This window comes from Eumetopias jubatus, unplaced genomic scaffold (assembly GCF_037043125.1).
Source record: "Eumetopias jubatus isolate StellerSeaLion01/CBP00866 unplaced genomic scaffold, mEumJub1_p1.0 scaffold_14, whole genome shotgun sequence".
NCBI lineage: Eukaryota > Metazoa > Chordata > Mammalia > Carnivora > Otariidae > Eumetopias > Eumetopias jubatus.
In genome coordinates this window covers 71,093,335-71,113,363 of record NW_028274820.1, presented here as the reverse complement: position 1 = coordinate 71,113,363, position 20,029 = coordinate 71,093,335, and the positions used below count along the sequence as shown (strand labels likewise).

At 37.8% G+C, this 20,029-nt stretch overlaps 1 protein-coding gene across 1 annotated transcript in view; it reads left to right on the top strand.

The window, feature by feature from the left end:
- IMMP2L (inner mitochondrial membrane peptidase subunit 2) overlaps window positions 1-20,029 on the top strand; it is an 864,991-nt gene that overhangs the window by 45,066 nt on the left and 799,896 nt on the right. The gene's annotated exons all lie outside the window — the stretch shown is intronic.

Sequence of the window (20,029 nt, the reverse complement as noted above, 5' to 3'; positions counted from 1 at the left end):
CCTGCTGAGCAGGGAGCCTGATGAGGGGCTCGATCCCAGGACCCTGGGATCATGACCTGAGCTGAAGGCAGATGCTTAATGACTGAGCCACCCAGGTGCCCCAGAACATTGTGTTTTCATTTTCATTTGTTCCCATGAATTTTTTTAATTCTTCTTTAATTTCCTGGTTGACCCATTTATTCTTTAGTAGGATGCTCTTTAGCCTCCATATATTTGAGTTCTTTCTGACTTTCCTCTTGTGATTGAGTTCTAGTTTCAAAGCATTGTGGTCCACAAATATGCAGGGAATGATCCCAATCTTTTGGTACTGGTTGAGACCTGACTGGCCTGCCAGGTCTCTGTGGATAGGTCTGTTGCCAAGCTAATGCTTCTACCATTGTAGGTTACAGATCTCTTCTCCAGAGCTGCTTTCAGGATTTTCTCTTTGTCTCTGAGACTTGTAAGTTTTACTATTAGATGTCGAGGTGTTGACCTATTTTTATTGATTTTGACGGGGGTTCTCTGTGCCTCCTGGATTTTGATGCCTGTTTCCTTCCCCAAATTAGGGAATTTGTCTGGTATAATTTGCTCCAATATACCTTCTGCCCCTCTCTCTCTTTCTTTTCTTCTGGGATCCCAATTATTCTAATATTGTTTCATCTTATGGTATCACTTATCTCTCGATTTCTGCCCTTGTGATCCAGTAGTTGTTTATCTCTCTTTTTCTCAGCTTTTTTATTCCCCATCATTTGGTCTTCTATATCACTAATTCTGTCTTTTCCCTCATTTATCCTAGCAGTTAGAGGCTCCATTTTTGATTGTACCTCATTGGATTTTAGTTCTTTTATTTCTCCAGAAAGCGTTTCTCTAGTATCTTCCATGCTTTTTTCAAGCCCAGCTAGTATCTTTATAATCATCATTCTGAACTCTAGTTCTTACATCTTACTAATGTTTGTATTGATTAGGTCCCTGGCAGTCGGTACTGCCTCTTGTTCTTTTTTTTTTGAGGTGAGTTTTTCCATCTTGTCATTTTGTCCAGAGGAGAACAGATGAATGAGAGATCAAAATGCTAACAGGGTAACAACAACCCCAGAAAAATATACACTAAATAAATCAGAAGAGACCTGAAACCAGCGGAAAAGAAAGGGAAAGGAAGAAAAAAGAAAGAAAACAAAAAAGAATATGATCGAATATGATCAGGCTGGTGAATAGATCAGTGCCACACACTAGATTTTGGGTGTATTTTGGTCTGTTAGAAGAAACTGCCTCCTAAAATTTTAAAGAATGAAAAACTTATATATGTGCAAAAATAAGGGTAAATACGATGAAGGGATAGAATATGACTGTAAAGATGAATAGTATAAAAGATTTTATAAAAGGAATTGATAAGAAGTCGGTTGAAAAAAGAAAGAAGAGAAATTAAAAAAAAGAGAGAGAATGTGATCAGGCAGGAGACTAGAACAAAGCCATACACTAGAGATTTGGGGTATATTTTGGTCTGTTAGAAGAAACTGTATCCCAAAATTTTAGAAAGAGAACAACTTATATATATACCAAAAATAAGGTTAACTACAATGAAGGGATAGAATATGACTCAAAAAATAAAAAAGATTTTTAAAAAAGGGATTGATAAGATGTCGGTTGAAAAAGGGAAAAAGAAAAATAAAAAAAATAGAAAAAGAAAAAAATAAAGAAAATTTAAAAAATTAACTTTGAAAGACTAAAGAATCAGAGGGGAAAAGGCCATGAATTCTATGTGCAGTATTCTCCTAGCGCTGGAGTTCTGCCATTCTCATTGATCGGTAAACTTGGTCCTGGCTGGCCATTCTTGCTGATCTTCTGGGGGAGGGGCCTGTTGCCCTGGTTCCCAAACGTCTTTGTCGGAGGCGGAATTGCCCCTCCCTTGCCGGTCCCGCTAAGTAATCAGCTCTGGTTTGCTGTCGCGAGCTTGTTCCCTGCAAGCTTTCTGCATAGCTTTGGAGGAGGAGAGTGAAAATGGTGGCCTCCCAATCTCCACCCCGACAGAGCGAGAACTCGGGGCCCCACTCCTCAGTGAGCCCCCAGAGAAAAGCAGTCACTCCCATCTCCCCGATCTCCGGCTGCACTCTGCGCTCACCTGGCCTGTGACGGATCGTTTCTATCTCTGGCGCACGACCCCCGTGTGGAGTCTCTAAACCCAGCAGATCCCTGCGGTGCACTCCCGCGCTGCTCCTCCCAGGGGAGGAAGGGGAGTCTCCCCGGATCTGCCGCTTTTTGGGTCCCTGCTGGAGGAGCAGTGGCTCGACTGTGCTGCGGATCACGGTTTATGGCCACCCCGAGCTGAGAGCCCGCTCCTCGGCTCCGTCTGTGCAGCCGGCTTCCCGGCTCCGATACCTGGGAACTCCGCACCCCCGGTCTTTCTGTGACCCCGAGGGTCCTGAGACCACACTGTCCCAGTGAGGGTTCCACCCCCCACTTAGCCACTGGAGCGACGTCCCTCAGCGGAGCCGACTTCTAAAAGTTGCGATTTTGTCTCTCTTGCTCTATCACTTGCCAGAAGCAGCGGACGGAGGCCCGCTCCTCTTGCCTTCTATCCTCCTGAATATCGCCTTGGATTCACTTCTGCGCATGTCCTACCTTCCAGAAAGTGGTCACTTTTCTGTTCAGAGAGTTGCTGCTATTCTTTTCTTTGATCTCCTGTTGAGTTTGCAGGTGTTCAGAATGCTTTGATCCCCCCTATCCAGCTGAATTCCTGGGACCAGATGAAATTTAGTTCTCCTATTCCTCCGACATCTTCCTCCTGCTCTCCAGAAATCTTTACTTTTTAAACACTATGGAGTAGGTTAGGTTTTTCCAGTATTAATTTATAATTTATTAGGTATCTGACTAGAAGGACAGAGGTGGTCAAACAGGAAGACTTACAGCTAGTTGAAGGTAAGTCATAAATGAAAATAAAGTTATTAATGATATAATGACCTAATTCAGTGGGAAATAGGATTCAGTTTATCAAACATTTGATTTTTAAAATAAAGTATAGATATATCCATTTTATTGGATGATATGTACCTTTTGCAATGCTCTGCATACAGAGAATGCTGGCAGAAATTGTTGGTTAAAGATTATTCATACTGACCTATTACCCTCTAGTGCACATGAATCACTTCTACTAGTTGCTGAAAGGTTACTATGAAAGTAGATGCACTTTTTTTTTTTTTAAAGAAGCACCGCATTACTCAACATTAATTTAACTCAGGAAATGAAGACTGATACTGCATACAGTTGAAATTTCAGAGGGAATTTATGTTGGTGGAATGCAATTATTCAAATTAGAAGTTCAATCGCTTACTGAGGCTTTTAGAGTAAAAAAGGTGCCCTAGGAATAGTTTAATGACCTCACACCAAAGTTTTATATTTTATTTGAGTGAGAATGCCTGTAGCAGGGTCACTGGTTCTTATAAAAGGTGTATGCCAGGGTACCTGGGTGGCTCAGTTGTTAAGTGTCTGCCTTCGGCTCAGGTCCTGATCCCAGGGTCCTGGATAGAGCCCCACATCAGGCTCCCTGCTTTGTGGGAAGCCTGCTTCTCCCTCTCCCACTCCCCCTGCTTGTGTTCCCTCTCTTGCTGTCTCTCTCTGTCAAATAAATAAATAAAATCTTTAAAAAAAATAAAGGGTGTATGCCTCCTACATTTCAAATTAAGATTTAAGACTTTAAGAAGTAAGTGAAAGAAATAATTGTAGGTATCATTGTCCTGTTTTTGTTGCAATTGCTACAGAATTTTTGTATAGTCTACCATCTTCTTTTTTCCAGTTGGCATAGCCAGAGGGGAAAATACTTGAAAACATTACTCTACAATTCTATCTCTCTAGCTTAGACTTCAGAAAGATTTATGCAGAATAAATTAGAAAGGTAGAGAATGGGAGGGAAAATAGAATTCAATCAGCATAGAGGTATTTACTAATCAATAACAGACTTTCATCGGTTCAAAATTGTCTTGACTTTCAGCTACCTGCAAATGATCCTGAAGAAACTGGTTTGTAATAAACATCTTAGACTCCTTCTTGGCTCTTTGCAGTCATTATCTTAGTTTCCTGCTGAGTTTAAAATTAAAAGTCAAAAAAGCAAGCAAAGAGGCTTACACTCTCTCCTTGTCACATTTATTTATTTTATTTTATTAAAAAATTTTTAAACCTATAGAGGGCTTAATATTCAACAGTTATCCTTGGTTATAACTATTATTTTGACACTCTGAGAAGCTAGATACAAATATAGACTCTTAAGGAAAGAGATATATTATGATTTATGCACCAGAATTTATTGTAGAGTTAGGGAGTTTTATGTTACCTGCTGAATTTGCACTTCCAAGATGCTGGGAACCACCGGGCACACATTTCCTGCGATGCTGAATGCTGTGTTCTTTCTCCCCTTGGTCGTCTGGGGCTGACTTTGGAGGAAGCCAGGAGTTAATGTTGGAATGCTTTCTCAGCTTATGTGTGAGCTTTCTTCCCAAATTACCTTTGGCTCAAAAATCTCACCTAAGGTGTTTACCCCTCAGGATGTTATACATTTTTATGTAGTTCTGCAACCTGTCATTAATAGAGAATTCAAATAGATCAGTTTGTATTTATAGCAACAAACATATGTGAAACTGAAACAGTTGGTGAGTGATAACTTTATAATGTCCCTTCATGGATTTCCTTTACTTCCCATGATAGAAGAACAGTATGCTTCTGTTTTATGTAGCCAGGATTATATCTGTTATTTAAATGCTGACTTCATAACACTTTTAAAAAAGATGTTGAAGTAATTTTAGACTCACAGAAAAGTTGTAAGAGTAGTACAGAGAACTCCCATTGGGTTTTCTATTCAGATTCATCAGTTTTCAATATTTTGCTACCTTTATTTTCTTCCCTTTTCTTTTTCCCTTCTTCTCCTTCTCTCTCTCCTTCTCTTTTTTTTCCTCTCTCTCAAACATAGGTATTTATGTTTCTCTGTATACACACACACACATATGTACATGTATATACACACACAAAAACATTATTGAACCATTTAAGTTGCATACATCATGCCCCTTTAATAAGACTTTTGTATACTCTTCTGAGTCATGATCATTGATGATCGGCATATTTTCTTTTACATAATTTTAAATTTAATATTTTATTCAGATTCCCATGGCTAGAACTTTTGATACATTAAGGTGTATTGACTCGAGTTCTAAACTGGACATTTAAAATAACTGAGGCCAAACATTTGAGATAATTTACCTAAGCTCACACAGCCATCAAGTTTCGCAACTGACTCCAACTAACTCTGGTAATACTTCCATTTGACTAAATGATAACTCATAAAAGTCATGCTTTATCACTATTGTGTAATGCCTCCCTAAAATACTGCTCACAGAGATATTTTGTTCCATTTTATTTTTGTTTATGCAGTGGTGTAATTGATAAGTTATTTAATTTTGGGGTGGTTCTGTAGTACATTTGGATTTTAAACAAAGATAGAAACTAATGTTATGGTAGGAGATGAAAGATTTCAAACTTTGAAACTCGGAAATGGAAGTGATGGAAAATGCCCTATTCTAAACTGAAGATTATAAACTTTATTAGACTTCTTAAAAGAAGGAATTAGATTTCACTTTCTGGAAATACAGCAGAGTAGATATCTAGAAAATATTCCCAATGCAAAACTCATAAAGAAGTATAAATAAAACATGAAAAATCTTTAAAAATGCATAGTGACCTTGCAGGGAGGTGAGGGAAATGATCTGAGACCACAAATAAGGGGGAATACATTTCCAGAGTAGTAAGTATGCTTTAAAGCCTGCAGCTGTCCTATGGACATTTGTCAATTCCTGGTAACTCAGAGTTTTTGGTTTTAATAGCCACATGGGGATCAGAAGACAAGGCCCTGGGCTCATACAGGGTAGGGAGATAGAACAGAAATTCTGAATAAATTCAGGACCGTGGAGGAGACACATCTTTAGGGAACGCATACACTAAAACCAAATCTGTTCTGCAAGAAAAATTTTCCAGGCTCTGAGTAGAGGAGAAGAGCCCTAATGTGGACTGAAGTTTGAATTTACCTTCACTGCAATTGAAACAGCCTAAGATGAGATTTTCATTCACTTTGGACTCAGGTTTAGGGCCGCCTCAGGCACCTGGTGGGAGCTATCACCGATCCTCCTGGGCACATACAAAGTTTGGTGAACAGGATCTCGCAGTAAAAATATCACACAAGGAAATGAGCACTATTATAAGTGAGAGTCTGTAACATCCTTTGACAAAATCAGACCATAAAGACTAGGTACTATCAGCTGTTAAGTGTGGTATGTTTAAAGAAATAAAAGACAAAACTTAAAATATGAGAAAACAATGAAAGATTATTTAAAATGGTAAAAGTACCATTTTTATCACTTGTGCTTTAATGTATTTTTTAAGGTATAAAAATTATATTGTGGTTAGTTTGAAAAATCTTTAGTATTCATCACATAAAATTTGCATTGAAATGTATAATAATTGAGATTTACTTTATAGTAATATGGGAGGAGGAAGAGTGGAGTTGTGTTATAGATGAAACAAGGTTGGCCATGAGTTCATAATTGTAGACCCTAGATGATGGGTAACGGGGTAGTTTATTATACTATTCTGTCTACTTTTTAAAAAACAGCTTTATTGAGGGATAACTTATATACCATTGAATTTATCCGTGGTGAATGATTTAGTAATTTTAAATAAATTTATGGAGTCGTATAATCATCTTTCAGAATATTTCCAACCCCCCAAAATGATCCCTTGTGTCTATTTGAAGTAAATTCTTACTTTAACTTATGCTTTTTTTGGGCATTCTCTGCGACTAGAACCATTCAATATGTGGTCTTTTATGTCTTACTTCTTTTACTTACCATAATGTGTTTTGAGGTTTATCCATGTTGTACCATATATCAGTAGTTTTTTTTTTAATTACCAAAAAGAATTCCATTGTATGGGTTTTTTTCCCCATTTTGTTCCTGCTTACCAGTTGATGAACATTTAGGTTGTTTCCACATTTTCATTATCATGAATAATGCTGCTAGGTGTGGAATTGCTAAGTCATATGGTACATTTATGTTTCATTTTTAAGAAATTGCCAAACTAACCCTGGGGTAGCTGATAGTGTATGTTCTCATTCTTCCTCTTGTTACAGGACTGGGGGAAGTGAAGGGAAAGTACCCAGTTCACTGATGCTGTGTGTGGCTGGAACCTCAGTTCCCTGTTGTGCCCACTAACACTCTGGTGTTGGGGCAGAGTTTCCTTTGATGTTTGGCTGGATTAGGATGGGTATTATAAGAAATGTTTTCTGTTCCACTTGGGCACTTTTCCTGGCCCTATGGCTGGAAAGTAGGTTTTTCTTCAAGCTTTTTTGTTCTGCCTGATGGTGGCTCCTGGTTGCAGGCTTCTCCATTGTGTTATCCTAGAATATATGAGAAGCAAAAAGAAAACCCAGGGAACTTGCCACCGTGTAGTTCCTCAAGTCCTAATGTCCCTAGCCTCCAGTCCATCTTCTTTCCACCTTATAGAGTCATACCCCATTTGTTCTTTGTCTTATGTTTGGGATATTTTAGTTGTAAGAGAAAGGACTAGCAATGAATGGAGGTACTCCATTTGGTCCTAGGCATATGATTTGCCTTTCCTAGTAGTAAAGTGGGACTGAGTTCTGGCCAATGGAAAGAGGATGAAAAGTAAGTTGCCATTTCCAGGCTGGGTCTGACTCTGAGGCCACAGGAGGTGGTAGATCTATAAAATAGAAAAGAACCTGGGTTTCTGAATGACTGTGTATACCAAGTGCTTGAGATTCTTTTTATAGGCAGTTAGCCTCGTTTGGCTATGTAACAATACTTATTACTCTACCTTTTCCTTTCTGCTTTTTCTTATCTTATGCTCCCTTTAAGGCTAAACTCAAGTCCTACCTTCTTCATGAAACTTTCCCTCATTCCATCATTCACTTATTTGAAATCCTACAGCACTGTAAATTTAACTCATAATTATAAATGTTTTGTATTGTCCTCTAGTCTATTTATTTCATGGGTTAATGCTAACTCTACTTTGTAAGCTTCTAAAAGAAAAGGACCATATTCCTCTCACCTACCCATTCAGAGGGTTGCTGAATAAATGCATATTAAATTTGTTCTTTGAAGCACTGAAGTGCCTGAATAATTAAACCCTACAGAAATATGATGAAATGAAATTATCATCATTAAATTTTTTTTTTCTTTGACTTTGAGGGTGTTTCTGCACTCTTCAACTGAAAACTTTTTAGCTTCGTGATGAATCCATTATATTCTTTATGGCAGAGGTTTTCAAACCTTTTTGCTTATGACTCATTAAGTAATATAGTTTTTTATTGTACATATATACACACAACTGAAACAGAATTTTCGTGTAACAATACTAAAATTGCAATTACCATCATTATGTGCAGTGCCCTCTGATATTTTCTATTCTGGTTGCATCCCATTAAATTGATTGACTCACTCATTGGTCATGACCTGTAATTTGAAAAATGCTGCTTTATTGCTGGAGGGAGGCTTGAAGGGGTGAAGCTGCTCAAATTGAGCTATAGCTAAGGGAATGGAGGATGTTAGCTTTTGAGTCTGAAACTTTAAATGTGGGCTTGTCCTAAGGGCTTCAACCAGTAAGTGCAATGCGAAGGATAAGGAGGCCTGTGGTCTGAGAAAGCCCTTTGACAGTGTCATCCTTAGGCTTTTATTAATACCACCGGGGGTGCCTTATTCATGGAGGTTCCTGAGCCCTAACCCAGTTCTATGAAAATGGAATTATTACTAGGACCTTGGAATCTGCATTTTGACAAGCTCTGTAAATACTCAAGTTTGAAAAAAAATTTCATGACTATGTATGGTGATGGATGGTAACTAGACTTACTGGGGTGATCATTTTGCAATGTATACAAGTGTTAAATCGCTGTGTTACACATCTGAAACTAATATAATGTTATGTCTCAATGATGCTTTAATAAAAAAATATGTTTGAGAAACTTTTTGTTGTAGAGAGCCCCAACTTTTGGGTAGGGCAAGTTATTGGGGCATTTGCCAGACATGGGAACTGTTTTTGCTTCAGAACTCCTGATTGTCTTGGTTTGCTAAGCTTTTGAATTCTAACTTTTTTTAAATTTAATTTTATTTTTTTTAATGCTTTTTTAAAAAAGATTTTATTTATTTATTTGCCAGAGAGATATAGAGAGAGAGTGTATAAGCAGGGGGATCAGCAGGCAGAGGGAGAATCAGGCTCCCCACTGAGTAAGGAGCCTGATGCGGGACTTGATTCCAGGACGCTGGGATCATGACCTGAGCCGAAGGCAGACAGACCCTTAACTGACCGAGTCATTCAGGCATCACTTGAATTCTAACTTTTAGCACCTTTTAAAAATGTATTTTTGTGTGGCGCCTGGGTGGCTCAGTCAGTTAGATGTCTGCCTTTGGCTCAGGTCATGGTCCCAGGGCCTGGGATTGAAGCCCTGCATCAGGCTCCCTGCTCAGTGGGGAGTCTCCTTCTCCCTCTCTCTCTGTCCCTCTCCACCACTCATGCTCTTTCTCTTGTGCACACTCTCTCTCTCTCAAATAAGTAAATAAAAGATTAAGAAAATAGATTTTTCATTTTCCATTTGTCTATTAAATTATTCATCATATAGTTATGCTAGTTTTAGCTTATTTTATTGCTTCTAATCCCTTGTATCGATGGTTATATCAATTTGTAATTTTCATTTTTGATTTTTCTTACTAGTTGTAAACTTTATTGTTATTTCTTTCTGGTTTTAATTTTATATTATCTTGTTACTATATTTTTAACTTTTAAGTGTGTATTCTATACTTTATAGCTTTAGAGTGTTTATCTTTTAATGTTTTGTTTAGGTTTTTTTTTTTTGCCTGCTAATCTTTCTTTTTTTACAATATAAATGACTTTTCACTTTTTTAATTTTTATTTAAAAAATATTATTTATTTGAGACAGAGAGAGAGAGAGAGTGTGTATGAGCAGGGCTGGAGGGGTGGTCAGAAGAAGAGGGAGAAGAGGACACACCATGGAGCAGGGAGCCCGATGCGGGGCTCGATCCCAAGACCCTGAGATCATGACCTGAGCCGAAGACAGACGCTTAACTGACTGAGCCACCTGGGTACCCCATCTGTAGTTTTTAAAATGACAAACAAGAATCATAGAGTGACAGCTGAGAGAATGGCTCATTCACATAGCATGGGAAGTGTATAGATTTTTACCGTGATGTCTCCTCAATGAATCACATTTCCTCCCACATTGAATCTGGCCATGTGACTTGCTTTAGCTAATTGGGAATCAACAAATGTTACTCAAGTAGGAACTTGGTTAGTGCTTGTGAACTGGGAACATGCAAGAAACTCAGGCTGTCCTGCTAGAGGGGACATTGGAAGACAAGTGACGCATCCTGGCCAAAGAGCCCTGGTTAAGTGCTTGATGTGTGAGTAGAGCCATCTTGGCTTTTCCATCACTTTTTGAATCACAGATGATTGCAGCCACATGAATGGCCTCAGGAGAGAGAGATCAGCAGAGGATCTACCCCTCTGAGTGAAACCTATGTTGCCAAATTATGAGCAAATAAATGGTTGTTCTTTTAAGACTCATAGTTTTGGAGTGGTTTGTTATGAAACAATAGGTAACCCAAATTATTAGTGAGGTGCTGCCAAAACAAAATTCTAAAATAGATGGCATTAGTTTTGGGACTGGATGGCAGTGGAGGGCTGGAAAAATGGTAAGACATTGTTGGCAAAAGTTGGACAAATGATAGACAACTATTACTAGAAGCTGCAAAGGTGGTGAGGAAACTGTTATTGGAGACTGGAATAGTGGTGACCATGTTTCATGGTACTAGAACAGTTTGAGAAGCTGTCACCTGCAGGAACTTGGAATATAGAAGGTGTACCTAACATATTTATGGATTTGGCTAAGGAGATTTCCAGGCAGAATATTGACATTGTCAATTGGCTTCTTACAGCTTTGTATAGGGTGTAGGAAGAGGGAAATGAACTTAAAGCAGAACTTAGAGGAAATACAAGGTGTCCAGTAATTTCTGTTTTAAAAAATAAAAATGTTTCTTCAGCAGTCTCTGGCAGGCAAAAGATTCTCAAAGTAAGAAGTAGCCTAGGGTAGATACCAAATCTTTCTTTTTTTAAAAGATTTTATTTACTTATTTGAGAGAGAGAATGAGAGACAGAGAGAGAGAGCATGAGATGGGCGAGGGTCAGAGGGAGAAGCAGACTCCCCGCCAAGCAGGGAGCCTGATGTGGGACTTGATCCCGGGACTCCAGGATCATGACCTGAGCTGAAGGCAGTCACTTAACCAACTGAGACATCCAGGCGCCCGGGTAGATATCAAATCTTGACTGGAAGACTCTTTGGTAAGACCTCAAAAAGATTTAAGGTGTGACTTAGTAGATCCTTTTAGCCAGACAGAAGAGATTATAATTGTGTAGGAATCTTCAGGTCTTTGTGTCACAGCAGCCTGACACAAAGTGGAAAGAGCTCTAGTTTGCAAAGAGTTATTAATATAGTTTTATGGGGAATGGAGTGCATATTAATTAGATGAATAGGAAGTCAAAAGAGTTTTAAGGGACTTGAATTGGTGTATATTTGTCAATTGGTGAAGCCAATTGACAAATTTTGACGATCCTTTTAAGTATACACCACAGAAGACCCTGAATAGCCACGGTAATCTTGAAAAGGAAAAAAAAAAAGCTGAAGTTAATCACAATTCCAGATTTCAAGTTATATTACAAAGCTGTAGTAATCAAAAAAGCATGGTACTGGCCCAAAAATAGACACATAGATCAATGGAACAGAATAGAAAGCCCAGAAGCAAACTCACAATTATATGGTCAGTTAATCTTCAACAAAGGAGGCAAGAATATGCAATGGGAAAAAGATATTCTCTTCAACGAATGGTGTTGGGAAAACTGGAAAGCTACATGCAAGAGAATGAAACTGGACCAATTTCTTACACCACACACAAAGATAAACTCAAAATAGATTAAAGATCTAAATGTGAGACCTGAAATCATAAAAATCCTAGAAGAGAGCACAGGCAGTAATTTCTCCGACACTGGCCCCTGCAACATTTTTCTAGATATATCTCCTTAGGCAATGAAACAAAAGCAAAAATAAACTATTGGGAGTACATCAAAATAAAAAGCTTCTGCACAGTTAAGGAAACAATCAAAACTAAAAGACAACCTACTGAATGGGAGAAGATATTTTCAAAGGACATATCCAGTAAAGGGTTAGTATCCAAAGTATTTGAAGAATTTACACAACTCAACACCAAAAAAACCTACAATGCAATTAAAAAATGGGCAGAAGACATGAACAGACATTTCTCCAAAGAAGACATACAGATGGTCAACAGACGCATGAAAACATACTCAGCATCACTCATCATCAGGGAAATGCAAAACAAAACCACAATGAGATATTACTTCAGACCTGTCAGAGTGGCTTAAATCAAAAGCACAAGAGACAATGTGAGTGTTGTGGAAAAAAAGGAACCGTTATGCATTGTTGGTAGGAATACAAACTGGTGCAGCCACTCTGGAAGACAGTATGGAGGTTCCTCAAAAATTTAAAAATAGAATTATCATATGGTTCAGCAATTGCACTCTTGGGTATTTACCCAAAGAATACAAAAACACTAACTCAAAAAAATATAGGAACCCCAAAGTTTATTGCAGCATTATTTACAATAGCTAAATTATGGAAGCAACCCAAGTGTCTATCAATAAATGAATGGATAAAGAACTGGTACACACACACACACACACACACACACACACACACACACACACACACACACACACCCTGGAATATTATTCAGCCATAAAAAAGAATGAAATCTTGACATTTGCAATGACATGGATGGAGCTAGAGAGTATACTAAGCAAAATAAGTCAGTCAGAGAAACACAAATACCACATTAATTCACTCATGTGAAATTTAAGAAATAAAACAAATGAATAAAGGAAAAAAAGAGACAAACCAAAGAACAGATTTTTAACTGTATAGAACAAAATGATGGTTACCAGAGGGGAGATGGGTGGGGGGATGGGTAAAATAGGTGAAGGGGATTAAAAGTACACTCATCATGAGCACAGAGTAATGTATAGAATTGTTAAATCACTGTATCGTACACCTGAAACTAATATAACACTGTGTGTTAACTGTACTGTAATTAAAATTTAAAGAAATAATGAGAAAGAAAAATAAAAGGGGTGGTCAGTTTAAAAAGAGGCCTCTGGGCCCCAGCTTACTGTGAACAGAAGCATTTTTTTTTTTTAAGATTTTATTTATTTATTCAAGAGAGAGAGCACTAGCAGGGGGAGGCTTGGAGGGAGAGGGAAAAGCAGACTCCCTGCTGAGCAGGGAGCCTGACACGGGGCTCAGTCACAGGACCTTGAGATCATGACCTGAGCAGAAGGCAGATGATTAACCGACTGAACCATCCAGGCACCCCCAGAAGCATTTCTTTTTGGAGTCAAAAGTCCATAGGGCAGAGCAAAGAGCCATGGACAACAATAGATTAGGGAACCATCCCAGAGAATGAAGTGGGTCTGAATGAAAGAACATTCCTGTCCCTGGAGTAGGAGGCCCTGACATCTGCTGGTGGATATTAGACTTATGATGGACAAATGACTTCTGTGTTTCTCCTATTCTTTTTCAAAAATCTATTGTGGTTATCCTGTTTCTGTCTTTCTTTTGCATGTTGGGTGTTTGGGGGACAGATAACTTGTCTTTTTTACTTCATAAACCTCTGATTCAAGAAGAATTGCGCTTGAATTCTACTCTAGGATCCTCAACCATGGACTTCAATCCTTTTGCAAAAGGACTGTGGTATATTGTTACATTAATGTCCCCTTTTCCACCACCAACTCCTATGAGTCATGCCTCTTGGTTCCCAAGCTCTTGTGTAGTCCCCTACCCTGACTCTTGACTTGGCCACATTAATCCCTTTGGCCAGTGGAATTATAGCAAACAACATACAAACAGAGGCTTCTGGGACCACTAGTATCTCTATGGTTGTAGTTGCCTGAATGATACCAGGTCAGACTACAAATTATTATTTTTCTTCTTTTTTTTAAATTAATATATAATGTATTATTTGTTTCAGGGGTACAGGTCTGTGATTCATCTCTCTTACACAATTCACAACACTCACCATAGCACATACCCTCCCCAATGTCCATCACCCAGCCACCCCATCCCTCCCACCCCCCACCACTCCAGCAACCCTCAGTTTGTTTCCTGAGATTAAGAGTCTCTTATGGTTTGTCTCCCTCTCTGATTTCATCTTGTTTCACTTTTCCCTCCCTTCCCCTATGATCCTCTGTCTTGTTTCTCAAATTCTTCATATCAGTGAGATCATATGATACTTGTCTTTCTCTGATTGACTTATGTCACTTAGCATAATACCCTCTAGTTCCATCCCATTGTTGCAAATGGCAAGATTTCATTTTTTGATGGCTGCATAATATTCCATTGTGTATATATACCACATCTTCTTTATCCATTCATCTGTCGATGGACATCTAGGCTCTTTCCCTAGTTTGGCTATTGTGGACATTGCTACTATAAACATTGGGGTGCATGTGCCCCAAATCTTTATAGATTTTGGATACTAGCCCTTTATCTGATATGTCATTAGTAAATATCTTCTCCCATTCTGTCGGTTGTCTTTTGGTTTTGTTAACTGTTTCCTTTGCTATGCAAAAGCTTTTTATTTTGATGAAGTCCCAATAGTTCATTTTTGCCCTTGCTTCCCTTGCCTTTGGCGATGTTTCTAGGAAGAAGTTGCTGCCTGTGTTCTCCTCAAGGATTTTGATGGACTCCTGTCTCACATTTAGGTCTTTCATCCATTTTGAGTCTCCTTTTGTGTGTGGTGTAAGGAAATGGTCCAGTTTCATTCTTATGCATGTGGCTGTCCAGTTTTCCCAACACCATTTGTTGAAGAGACTATCTTTTTTCCATTGGACATTATTTCCTGGAAAAACACAATATTTAATATTCAAACATTTTTAGATTGTATATTGCCAGGGTGGGTGGTGCTCTTTTTAGGCCTGAAGGGGTTGAAAGCACTGTGCCAGAGAAGTGAGGTTAAAACCAGACTTTGTTGGTAACTGATAGGTAGTGAATTATAGGTTGGGAACTTTTTTTTTAATTAAAAAATGAATGTACAAAAACATGAATAAGAAATTTATAGGAAAAAAATCAAAATCAGAATAATATCATTTACTCATTGATGGCTGTGGCTAAATTTTACAAGGTAAGAAAATCCATCATGTCTCTGTTTAGTTCTCTAGGGGAGTTTTAATTTTCTAAACCAAGACATAAATTCCCCCAAAACTGTCATTTGGTTTGAACTTAGACACAAGCTGAGGATTTAGGATAACTTGATAATAATATTTGTAGGAGGAATAAAAATCCTTCAGCATAGTCTTTGATCAGATATAGCATTAAAGCCCAACTGCTGTGTTGTACTTGTTCCAAAAGCAGGTTTGAAATCTGCTGTTTCTAGGCTTAGCATAATTTATTAACATCTGCTGAAATCTGCTGACTTTTGTTGTCTTTCTTAGAGTGAATGATATGATACCCAGGTCAGAGGAAATCATACCATAACCTTTTTTAATGTTACAAGAATCCCCACCCCCCCAAAAAAAAAGGAAAGAAAAGGAAACCATAATCTCATCAATCAGAGCTAATGACTTAGATTTTTGATGACTGTCTTTTTATATATGTATGTATGTGTGTGTATGTTAAAAATGGTGATTTGAAACATAATAGACATAATGTTTTTATAGAAAATATTTTTAACTAAATAGTTGTGCACATTAAATTTTGGGAAGATTAATTCCTAAAAGCAGAACAATTGAGATCCAAAATAAAAGTATATTGACTTGGAGCACCTGGGTTACTCAGTTCGTTAGGCTTCTGATTCTTGATTTCAGCTCAGGTTGTGATCTCAGGGTTGTGAGATTGAGGTCTGGGTCAGGCTGCACACTGGGCATGGACCCTGCGTAAGATTCTCTCTCTCTCCCTCTGCCCTTCCCCATCTCTCTTTCTCTCTAAAAAAAAAAAAAAAGTATGTTAACTTTACCTTCTTAAAAGAAATTAAGAAACAATCTACCAAGCATTTAGAAATAAGAGGTAGAATTTTCAGCCTAAAGACTTCCAGTTTAGTATATAAAAGGAAAAACATTCAGAGCAATATGTAAAAGCTTATTTTTATCTTGAATCTTACAGAAAGAATACTGTACTTGATTTTGCTTCCTTTTGTTCTGTTGTTGCTAGCATCCTCTTTATCATCTTAATTGTTGACTATTTACTCAGTATCATGTACTGTGTTAACACTTTGTGGACCCTCTCTCTATTTCTCATAACAACCCTGTGATGTAGGTGGTACTGCAATCCCCATTTTATAGAGGTGGAAATGAGGCTTAGAGAAGTTAAATGATTTGTTTAAGGTAATCTGGCTAGTAAGGAAGTGGTGCCGAGATGTGACCACAGTTCTCTGTCTTTGGAGCAGGGGCTATCCAAAAGACTTCTCTAAGTTGTTGATTTTTTTTAATTTAAATTCAATTAATTAACATGTAGTATATTATTAGTTTCAGAGGTGGATGGAGTTCAGTGATTCATCAGTCTTATATAATACCCAGTGCTCATCACATCACATGCCGTCCTTAATGTCCATCACCCGGTTACCCTATCCCCCACCCCTTTCTCATCCAGCAACCCTCAATCTGATTAAGAGTCTCTTATGGTTTGTCTCCCTCTCTGATTTCATCTTGTATTATTTTTCCCTCCCTTCCCCTATGATCCTGTTTTGTTTCTTAAATTCCACATACTAGTGAGATCATATGATAATTTTCTTTCTCTGATTGACTTATTTCGCTTAGCATAGTACCCTCTAGTTCCATCCACGTAATTGCAAATGGCAAGATTTCATTTTTTTGATGGCTGAGTAGTATGTGTGTATATACACACACACACACACACACACACACACACTATACTATATAGAGTAGTATTCATATATATATTCATATATTTATATATATACACCACCTCTTTTTTATCCATTCATCTGTAGATGGACATCTGGGCTCTTTCCATAATTTGGCTATTGTGGACATTGCTGCTATAAATATTGGGGTGCAGGTGCCCCTTTGGATCACTACATTTGTATCTTTGGGGTTAACTGCGCAGTTGTGCAATTGCTGGGTCATAGGGTAGCTCTATTTTCAACTTTTGAGGAACCTCCATGCTGTTTTCCAGAGTGGCCGTACCAGCTTGCATTCCCACCAACAGTGTAGGAGGGTTCCCCTTTCTCTGCATCCTTGCCAACATCTGTTGTTTCCTGACTTGTTAATTTTAGCCATTCTGACTGGTGTGAGGTGGTATCTCATTGTGGTTTTGATTTGTATTTCCCTGATGCCGAGTGATGTTGAGCATTTTTTCATGTGTCTGTTGGCCATTTGGATGTCTTCTTTGCAGAAATGTCTGTTCATGTCTTCTGCCCATTTCTTGATTGGATTATTTGTTCTTTGGGTGTTGAGATTGATAAGTTCTTTATAGATTTTGGATCCTGGCCCTTTATCTGATAAAACATTTGCAAATATCTTCTCCCATTCTGTAGGTTGCCTTTTCATTTTATTGACTGTTTCCTTTGCTGTGCAAAAGCCTTTTATCTTGATGAAGTCCCAATAGTTCATTTTTGCCTTTGTTTCCCTTGCCTTTGGAGATGTGTCTAGCAAGAAATTGCTGTGACTGAGGTCACATAGGTTGCTGCCTGTGTTTTCCTCTCAGATTTTGATGGATTCCTGCCTCACATTTAGGTCTTTCATCCATTTTGAGTCTTTTTTTGTGTATGGTATAAGAAAGTGGTCCAGTTTCATTCTTCTGCATGTGGCTGTCCAATTTTCCCAACACCATTTGCTGAAGAGACTGTCTTTTTTCCATTGGATATTCTTTCCTGCTTTGTTGAAGATTAGTTGACCATAGAGTTGAGGGTCCATTTCTGGGGTCTCTATTGTGTTCCATTGATCTATGTGTCTGTTTTTGTGATAGTACCATACTGTCTTGATGATTACAGCTTTGTAATAGAGCTTGAAATCCAGAATTGTGATGCCACCAGCTTTAGTTTTCTTTTTCAACGTTCCTTTGGCTATTTGGGGTCTTTTCTGGTTTCATGCAAATTTTAGGATTATTTGTTCCAGGTCAGTGAAAAAAGTTGATGGTATTTTGATAGGGCTTGCATTGAATATGTAGATTGTTCTAGGTAGCATAGACATTTTAACAATATCTCTTCTTCCAATCCATGAGCATGGAACATTTTGCCATTTCTCTGTGTCTTCCTCAATTTCTTTTAGGAGTGTTCTATAGTTTTCTGAGTACAGATGCTTTGCCTCTTTGGATAGGTTTATTCCTAGGTACCTTATGGTTTTTGGTGCAATTGTAAATGCTATTGACTCCTTAATTTCTCTTTCTTCTGTCTCATTGTTAGTGTGTAGAAATGCAATGGATTTCTGTGCATTGATTTTATATCCTGCCACTTTGCTGAATTCCTGTATGAGTTCTAATAATTTTGAGGTGGAGTCTTTTGGATTTTCCACGTAGAGTATCGGGTCATTTGCAAAGAGTGAGAGTTTGACTTCTCTGCCGATTCAGATGCTTTTTATTTCTTTTTGTTGTCTGATTGCTGAAGCTAGGAATTCTAGTATTATGTTGAACAGCAGTGGTGATAGTGGACATCCCTGCCATGTTCCTGACCTTAGGGGGAAAGCTCTTAGTTTTTCCCCATTGAGAATAATATTTGCTGTGGGCTTTTCATATATGGCTTTTATGATATTGAGGTATGTGCCCTCTATCCCTACACCATGAAGAGTTTTAATCAAGAAAGGATGCTACACTTTGTCACATGCCTTTTCTGCATCTTTTGAGAGGATCACATGGTTCTTGTCCTTTCTTTTATTAATGTAGTGTAGCACACTGATTGATTAGCAGATATTGAACCACCCTTGCAGCCCAGGAATAAATCCCACTTGGTCATGGTGAATAATACTTTTAATGTACTGTTGGATCTTTTGGCTAGTATTTTGGTGAGAATTTTTACATCCACGTTCATCAGGGATATTGGTCTGTGATTCTTCTTTTTGGTGGGGTGTTTGTCTGGTTTTGGGTAAGTTGTTGATTTTTAACCTTAATGCTCGATGGTAGGAACCCACAAATAGATTGAGTTTGATGAAAGTCACTGAAGAAAAGGTGAGCAGAACAGCTGTGGGGTTTGTAATCCCAATGATAATCAGTGTTTTTCCCCTTACTATTGGAAATCTCCTTGACTACTAGGAGGAACATGTAACACAGTCACACATTTTGAAATGGAGGTGGAAACTTCTACATTAAATATTCTCTGAGGTTTCTTACTTCCAAAGTTGATTATCTTAAGTTGGTTATAATTTTGTTGTTGTCTTGGTGAATCTAGATTTAAGGTAGTAACAATATGACAAGAAAATATAGACTCTGGTTACATGAGTCTCTGAAAGTTTATGACTTTTAATTTAGATTTCATGTGTATAACTTCTTTGATTTGAAAAGATTACTTGCTCTGTCTGAAGCATAAACTGCCATTCCCACAAGGGAAAGTGAGATGTAAAATTTCTGAGTAACAACATGACTTACTAATTTTTCTGAAATAACATTATACGAATGAGATTTTCTTCATTTTCATATAAATTTTTCATTTTGAAGTTAGTGCATTAATTTTCTTCTCAAAGTTGTTTTAGGAAAGTCAGGAACTAAAGTGCTTTTTTCTTTTTAATAAGTTTTTAAATTGAAATACAAAGAACTATGGTTGTTATAGTCCTGTAAAACAGTTTCCCAATTTAAGGAAAATTTTCTTATTCATATTCATATTCATAAATGAACAGTAAAGAAAAAATTCTGTTGTGAAAATTTTATTCTGTTTTATTCTATTTCACATAATGAATACTACGTTAGCATTAT